Genomic DNA, 9,601 nt, shown 5'->3' on the forward strand with positions numbered 1-9,601 from the left:
ACCATTTTCCACGAATTTGGCGTTAGATATGGTTTTACGTGAGTATGAAACGTGCCGTCGGGTAATCAGCTCTATTAGGCCAATTCCAGCGCGCGACCCCATCCCGTCGGGGTGCGTCTGTTTGGGGTAAAACGAACAAATCAGACAGCCCAGCGTGCGGACGTAAACGGACTTTTGTTCATTTTCTTCGACCCATCCGCGGCCCAAGTTTGGGCCGCTTTTGGGGTGAAACGGACAGCGCGCGGACAGGCGGACCGTGTGCTCGTGTCCTCCCCTGGCCCGCCCGTCGGTGGCACAGGGACCCTTTTCTATCCGCCCCCTCCTCCCTCCAGCCGCACCCCCTCCACTCTTGCCCCCCGCCGCCGTCGCCGCTGCCATTGCAGCTGTGCAGCTCGGACGCGCGCTCCCCCAGCCCCCTTCCCCTAGACACCCCAAAGCTACCCAACCACGGCCACCTGATAGCGCACCCCGCGGCCGGGTTTGGAGCGGATCCAGTCGGTCTTGAGCTCGCCCTGCTGTGGGAGGCCGCGCCGCCATGGACTGGCCGGACACCGGGCCGGAAGGCCCCGGCAAGGCCGCATGCAGGTAGTGGCTCCTCCTCTAGCCGCTCGGATCTACACCGTCGGTGGTCCGTCAGCAGATACACGAATGGCGGTCGGCCGGGCTCGGTGCTAGCCCAAAAGCTCGTGGCGCACCCGTTGCCACTCATTAAGTGCGACGACTGCCGAAAGAAGGTCGTGCGCCGCGTGTCTACAACGCCGGAACATCCCGGCTGGGTGTTCATCAAGTGCTTAAACGACAGGGTATGTGCTACTTTAGCTTCGGTTGTGCTCTCGGATTTGACTAGTTGTGCTAACTTAACATTTTATTGTGTAGGTGGATGCAAATTTTGGTATTGGGAAGAAGAGTACATCGATATATTGATAGAGCGCAATTTAGTAGATGTTCGTGCACTTTTAGCTAGCATAGAGGCTAGAGATGAGACTAGTGCACTTGTTGCTAGAATAGAAGCTAGACATGAGACTAGATGCGAGGAAGCAACGTCTACTTCTTTACACTCGAAGAAAGAAGCACGCAAGATCGAGCCTCCGCAAATCAACAATGAGTGCATCAAGAAGGCACTAATCCAACTTACAGGAACAGTTATGGAAGTTGGATATCTTCTAAAATGTATTCTTGTGGTTCTTGTTTTTCTTTTGTCTTGCTTTTCTAGTCAAAATTTGGTGACGTATTCCCATGTATCAAAAATCAATGATGAAAAAAAGTTATGGACTTGCAAAGAAAAATGTACGCGGACAGGATGCGGCCAGGATGCGTCCGCGCGTTGGGCGCACAGCCACCGCATCCCACAAACTGTCCGGACACGACCCCATTACCCTACCCAAACGGACAGAATCCGGACAAAACGGGCGTCCGTTTGGGGTCGTGCGCTGGAATTGGCCTTATATACAGCTGTTGTTACATTGTGTTTGGCATTGCGGTGGGTCTTTGGGTTTCTGATTTTGGTATAATCTAAAATCCCATTTGGCCAGAGAAAAATAGAAAAAGTCTCTAATTGTGTGCTGAGTGTACTATTCTTGGTTTGGTGTATGGGGGCTTTATTTAAGTTACATTCTGGTTTGCGAAACAGAACACTAAATTGTGCAGACACTCCACGGCAGCGGCTTATCGTGACAAGTTCACACAAACAACTCAGTTGAGCTCGATGTTGTGGTTGTGGAACTGTGATGTATGTACTGATTTTTCTTTATAGTTTGATTTGAAATGTTACCCATCAGTGGCGGAGCTCGAAAGAAATCTCAGGAGGGGCGAACATCTTTTTTCTTCCTCGATATGGAACTGTATCACTACGACAAATTTGATATTGAAAATATTTGAGAAACTTAGGTAAGTACGTTAATCGCATTTCAAACGTTGATTATATATATAAAAGCTAGTCCATGGAAAAAAATATACCAAAATATTATTTAACCATGGAGTATTGAGTTAATCACACTAAAAATCAGCTCTTTATTTCTTCGTGCTCTTAAATGGCAAGAACATTTGCAATAATTGAGGAGGTTGAATAGGTTTTTTTCCGAATAGGTTGAACAAGGGTTGATCCAGTTAATGTCGGTTCATTAGCTTTACACATTCACCTCTCTTTCTTTGTAAAATGCATGAATGGTTTCCTTTAACCATCACTTTCGGTCCTGTAAACAAAAAGAATTAGTACAAAATCTATGACCTATTCAAAACTTTCCCCAACAAATTAAGATGCAAGAATCTATACCAGGAAGAAATTTCCAGCGGGGAGTGGGTGGGCAGACTGCTCTTGCTTGCTTGCTGCTCACTAGCCCACATGCAGGCACGCTCACTGATGAGTGCCTCACCTCCACCTCTACGCAGCCGCTCACATCGTCGAGGAGTGGAGCGCGGTCGGCCTTGTAGCTCCTTGGTGGCACTTGTTGCATCAAGGGGAGGCACCCAGCCATGCCCAGTCCACACAAGATGGCAAGAGAAAAGACTAAAGACGAGAGAAATCAGAGTTGGTCACTGGCTGTTGTACGTCGTAGCTAGTTTGTCTCCATACGGAGATGTTAAAAGGGCCCTATGGGTTGGTGTGTGCAGTGCCGCCTCATTACTATGACGTGGTATTAAAAAAGTTTCATTTTTTTCTGGGGGGAGGGGGGCGACCTCCTAGGTTCGCCCTCGAGAAGCTCCGCCATTGTTACCCATAAAATAGATGGTTCCAAACACACTAATGAGAAAAAATAGACAAAATATAGTCATCCAATGCACTTAAATTATCATAATTTATCACACTACAAACACAACCTCAGGTAGTTAGTATGAATAGTTTGTTTTGTAAACTAGTATCATCTTTGATGAATTCATTTGAATTCACAATAAAGTGTAATGAACCATCAGCTACCTAGCATAATGCCATTAGAAAAAAAAAGGTCAAGTTATGCATCATTAACTATCTTGCACAAACAATGCATATTTTTGTGAATGGACCCACTGAAATAGCGATCGTGCATATGATTTAAGAAAAGAAATCCCCACATGACAAAAGATGATCGGGAATGACGGAGCTAAAAAATGGCTCCCACAAAATCATTAGTGTTGATGATTATTAATTTTCTCGAACTAACACTTAAAGTGTGATGATACAAGACTGAATAAGTAAAGGGCACAATGCATAAAAAAAAAGAGGATTTGAATTTACTTTTTGAGAAATTTATATTGATTAAATTTGATATAATATTAACCTGAGAAATAACTCAATCTTTATTAAGAATAAATTCAATAAATGATAAGTTGGATTGTATTTTACAAATTCTACCAAATTGCAGCAAGGAGTAGAATGCCATTTTTTAATCTAGTTCAAATTGTTTATATATGGAACATTTCTCTGTTACTCGTCGCGGTACTTTGTGATAGTATAGTTTTTCAATTAGTTTGTGTACGGTATATTATTTTTAAACAAATAATTAGTTTACTGTTGTTGTGGAAAGCGAGCAAAACAAACTATGATTCCTTGAAAAAATAAATAAACTAAATATTTATACTAAAATTTTATACTTATTTATGACAAAATTTATTTAATTATTGACATGTATTGTTCGTGACATAATTATAAAAGTCAACTCAGATGATAATGTTGATAAATTTTAATAATAATGTTTTTTGTGCTACTGTTGTACTTTTTGTTGTTGTTGAAATGAGCATGCACTATGCCAAATTTGAAACTTGACATTAATAAAAATTTGCATTGTTTTTGTTTTTCTTTCATTACATTTCTCTTCATAGGTTTTGTGATAATCACATGATAAAATGTATATATCTCTATTTAAACATATATATCATGTTAAAGATTTCTAAAACTTATGGTCTCACAAATATCTTGGTCATCGGTTCTAGAGTATATAAAGTGTTTGCGGGGAGCCTGTTACCGTATCATTAATGTGTTACTTTACCTTTTTTGGGTCAATGTATCTCACATGTTATAACATATTAAATAATGAAGTGATACATGTATGGGTTGTATATTCAGTACTTCAATAAAATCATTGTACCTAAGATAGCCTTCAATATAACACATATGGCATTCATCGAAGATAGACTTACAATCTAACTAAACTAATTGCCACGTGTCAAAATGTTATTTTCTCTTGGTGGTGCAAGCTATTAATTTCTAATGTGGGCTTACTCATGCAAATTGTATGTTTTTATGTTGATCTTTGGCTCGATGTCTCTATTATTTTCAAGTATTTATTAGGCATTGTCACTTGCAAAGGATCTCCTCCTACATAACATCATAGCTGCACTAGGATTGTCAAGGTACTGCCACTGACATCAACACAGGTACGAAGGGTATTACCAACACGGCGGTTGAAGAGATCAAGGAGACTATGAAAGATTTTGCTTCAGTTACTTTTGTGCACGAAGGGCGGCTATCCAATATGGAAGCACATTACTTAGCTAAACATGATTTACATCTTGATGAGGGTTGCCATTTTTGGCTTGTAAACCCTCATGATCCTAAGATTATTCATGTAGACTTGATTATTGAATAATGTAAAGCAAGTTTACCCGTAAAAAGTGATTATTAGGCTCTTGGACATAGTAACTATTGTGTCTAGTGGTTAAATAATTAGCACGCGCGGACAGGGCCTCCATTCCTACAGCCAGAGTGGTCTCTCTTGTTTGCCTGGTCAATGGACCAACCATACTCTTGTGGTTATATTTTGTATTGTTATAAAATTGGGGAGCACTAGGAATCAGACTACTGATTCCTAGCATCCCATCAGACCAGTGCGGTGCCGTTGGATCGTAGCCTGGTGGGCCGTTGGATGTAGTACTGACTTTGGAAGCAATTTCGTTCAGATATACAAACAGGTAATTTATAAGGTAACTAATCCAGATATTTAGCAAACCTATTGAGCGGTTTAAGGAAACAAATTAGGGAAGGATTAATGTCCCATAAAGACTTTCCAAATGCAATTTTCTTCCTTATGAATGACATTTTATTTCCTTACAAAGAAAAGTGTTTCCAATATTCCTGACAATTGCATCGAACGCAGATATTTCCTTATGAGCACTTCTTGTTTCCAATATTTCTTAATATTGCATCGAGCGCAAATAAAATGTGCATCTATATAAAAGATTGCGTTGCTATTTAGCAGTTGCCGACTAGAAATTTGCTTTCATGCTGAACAAAAATTTGCTTCAAAATGGTGCGGGTATGTCTGTCTATCTGGAAGTCTCCGACGACTGAACGCCATATGTGGCCACGGGTTGCTCGCATACTGCAACTAGTCCTCATCGTCTCTTCTTATTTTCACTGCTTCCTTCATTTGCATGGATGCTTCCTTCACGTATTTCGAATATTTATGTGTTCTTTTGTCGTGTATTTGAACTTGTGGTTGGACCATTACATTTGCACTTGTGTGGTGGTGGAAACATGTTTTTGCTTCCGAACCTATTTCACTTGAACTACATATATTGTTTTGATTTGGCATAATTTTATGTCCAATGCAATGCTGTATTTTTTTGTGATGTAGTAAAAATATTATCCAAGGGACTAGAGAATTGTTTCTAATGTACCATGAATTGCTTCCAAGGATTTTTTATTTCCAATCAGAACTTTTTACATTTAGACACTGCATTTGTTTGAAACAAACTGAACCATTGCTTCCAAAGAAATCAAAATTTGCTTCAGTAAAACAAAACGTGGCATCTAGGCACAGTTCAAACACCACCGACTCGATGGTCACCGTGCTTCCTTTCGATGTTCGTCCTGCTTCCATTTGACGGCGGACGTGCGTCCTTTGTGATGGTGCTTCCTTCCAAACTTGTGCATGTTGGTTGTGCTTCCTTCCAAAGCTGGTCGTGCTTCCTACCAAAGATGGTCGTGCTTCCAACCTGAAGCGGGCGTGCAATGGTAGATACTGTCAACAAAATTCATCGAAGCAAGCATTGCATCTAAAGTAGCGCAAATCAAAACAAGTGAATGAAAATGAATCTAATATGAGATGAATTAAACCCTAATTCGGGTGAGTACATACCAAGGGGACGACGCCGGAGATCCGCGTGCAGCTTCGTTGCGAAGCCGAAAAGGCACACCAGCGCGTTGGAAGATATGGTGACGGGGCATGGTCGGGTGGGGAACCGGGGCGGCTATGGGGATTACGCGGACGGTGGTGAGAGGAAGGTTCGACAAGCACACGGGATAGGACACCGCATGATACGTCCATTTTGTATCATGCTTTTATATCGATATTTATTGCATTATGGGCTGTTATTACACATTATGTCACAATACTTATGCCTATTCTCTCTTATTTTATAAGGTTTACATAAGGAGGGAGAATGCCGGTAGCTGGAATTCTGGGCTGGAAAAGGAGCAAATATTAGAGACCTATTCTGCACAACTCCAAAAGTCCTGAAACTCCACAGAAGTTATTTTTGGAAATAATGAAAAATACTGAGCGGAAGAAATACCAGAAGGGGCCCACACCCTGGCCACGAGGGTGGGGGGCGCCCCCCTGCCTCGTGGGCCCCCTATTGGCCCTCCGGTGCCCATCTTCTGCTATATGAAGTCTTTTGTCCGAAGAAAAATCATAAGCAAGCTTTCGGGACGAGACTCCGCCGCCACGAGGCGGAACCTTGGCGGAACCAATCTAGGGCTCCGGCAGAGCTGTTCTGCCGGGGACACTTCCCTCCGGGAGGGGGAAATCATCGCCATCGTCATCACCAACACTCCTCTCATCGGGAGGGGGCCAATCTCCATCAACATCTTCACCAGCACCATCTCCTCTCAAACCCTAGTTCATCTCTTGTATCCAATTCTTGTCTCTAAGTCTAGGATTGGTACTTGTAGGTTGCTAGTAGTGTTGATTACTCCTTGTAGTTGATGCTAATTGGTTTATTTGGTAGAAGATCATATGTTCAGATCCTTTATGCATATTAATACTCCTCTGATTATGAACATGAATATGCTTTGTGCGTAGTTACGTTTGTTCCTGAGGACATGGGAGAAGTCTTGCTATTAGTAGTCATGTGAATTTGGTATTCGTTCGATATTTTGATGAGATGTATGTTGTCTCCTCTAGTGGTGTTATGTGAACGTCGACTACATGACACTTCACCATCATTTGGGCCTAGAGGAAGGCATTGGGAAGTAATAAGTAGATGATGGGTTGCTAGAGTGACAGAAGTTTAAACCCTAGTTTATGCGTTGCTTCGTAAGTGGCTGATTTGGATCCATATGTTTCATGCTATGGTTAGGTTTACCTTAATACTTCTTTTGTAGTTGCGGATGCTTGCAATATGAGTTAATCATAAGTGGGATGCTTGTCCAAGTAAGGACAGCACCCAACCACCGGTCCACCCACATATCAAATTATCAAAGTACCGAACGCGAATCATATGAACGTGATGAAAACTAGCTTGACGATAATTCTCATGTGTCCTCGGGAGCGCTTTTCTCTATATAAGAGTTTGTCCAGGCTTGTCCTTTGCTACAAAAAGGATTGGGCCACCTTGCTGCACTTTATTTACTTTTGTTACTTCTTGCTCGTTACAAATTATCTTATCACAAAACTATCTGTTACCTATAATTTCAGTGCTTGCAGAGAATACCTTACTGAAAACCGCTTATCATTTCCTTCTGCTCCTTGTTGGGTTCGACACCCTTACTTATCGAAAGGACTACGATAGATCCCCTATACTTGTGGGTCATCACCGCACCGACGTACGACGTCTTGCAGTTGCAGCCGTTGTGAAGTTGTTGTTGCGGACCAGGGTGGTGGCAGAGGTTGTCGTCGCGGTGAGCCAGCTCGGCATGCTCGGCGATGAGCTCACCCATGGGATGCGAGACGGGGTGAGGTGGGTTGATCGGCCTGGCGAGATTTACTCGCATCAGACGTGGTGAGGTGGTTGTGGACGGGAAGCAAGCGAGATTTACTCGGAGTGGATCAATACGTGCGTTTAATTGGTGGGGTCAGAGAATCACTACATTGTTGGATTAAAGAAGAATCAACGTTGCATGACCCGTCTGACGAGAAAATTCTGCCAGACTACTGATAAAGAGCGTTTCCCTATAAAATTAGTTTAGCTCGGCACAGTCCAACAACCGTCGACCGAGACTGGATCACTAATATGTAAAAAGGTACTCCCTCCGTCCCATAATACAAGATGTTTCATGTTATATTGTAAGACGGAGGGAGTACGTTATAGTATAAATGCATACCAATGGTGTAATACATGGTTAAATCAAGCTGAATATACTAATTTTCTCTTGTGGGAATCCAGTTAACGTATTTGGTAGTACTTTCACTGCCATGATTGATTATTTAAAAGTCATGCTAGTTCTTTCACCTATTTGTTTATTTATTTGAACAAGAGGTTGAAGTAGGATCGTTGAAACCACTTGCTTCTTTGATCCTTTGTAGTCATCTTTCAAATCCCCTGGAACTCTATATTTGAGTGGGCAACAAACGTATTCGGTCTCCTCCTTTTGCCTCTATGGCGATGGAGAACAAGGGGACATGAACATGATGCGAGTTGCACCTAACCCGCTGCTCTATCGAGCTTATTGAAGGAGAGGACGTTGGATCTTTCTTCCTGCTCTGTTGGCCATCATGGACACCAAGAGGAAGCAACATGCCATGACGCCAATCCGACACAACATGACGCCAAACGGCTTGAGGGCAATCCTAAACTAGACCTATGTTATGTTGTGATCCAAATTCAAGTATAAAGAGAAAGACTAACTTCTCACGAGCGAGCGGGTCGAGGCCCTTCGCCGGATCAGTATTGACCTAGGTCAGCTGTGCTATATATATTCTTTGTAAGCCACCGCACCGGATAAGTTGACAAGTTGTAAATCCCCGGCGTTTGTAACCTCCTCTGATATAGTGAAGATTTGCTAGCTGGCGCCCGTGATTTTTCCCTTCGTGTTGGAAAGTTTTTTCACGTTAAATCTCGTGTCTCCTACTTGTTTTCGTTCTTCGTCGTGTTGATTTGCCTATCGTATCTCTAACAACCTAAATCTTACCTGAACATCCACCGCGACAACCCCACTACCTTTCTCACCCTCTTTCGGCCGCCGACGCCACCCGAGGAAGAGGGGGGGGGGGGGTGACTCTCAAGTCGAGAATGAGAGAGAAAGGTGGAGAGGAAAGTGGTTCTTCATATGCTTGTTGGAATTGCCTAGTCAGCAGGCTACTGTGTGTCTTGGCCACACAGAGTTTTTTTTTTTTTTTGACAATTCGGACCACACAGAGTAAAAAGACGACGCAGCCCCCGGGAGTTGCAATCCGACCTGGCAACCGGCGCTCCCACCGCCCATGTGCAGGATGATCACCCAATTATTGACGACCGCTCCAGATTAATCTACGGAAAGCAAGCGCCAGTGGCCAACGCCTTTCGGAGCAAGTTTTAACTTTTAACTCGAGACCGGCTCGATTCGACCCTTCTGCAGATTATACATCCCGGGTGCTAGTTTTGTCCTGCCACCGGGAAATGGGGGAAATGGGAGAATCCCCAATCCACGGGCAAAAGCCGAAAAGGGTGAAATTGGGTGAGGATTGACGGTGAAGCTACCGCGTTT

Source organism: Triticum aestivum, chromosome 7D (assembly GCF_018294505.1).
Source record: "Triticum aestivum cultivar Chinese Spring chromosome 7D, IWGSC CS RefSeq v2.1, whole genome shotgun sequence".
Classification (NCBI taxonomy): domain Eukaryota; kingdom Viridiplantae; phylum Streptophyta; class Magnoliopsida; order Poales; family Poaceae; genus Triticum; species Triticum aestivum.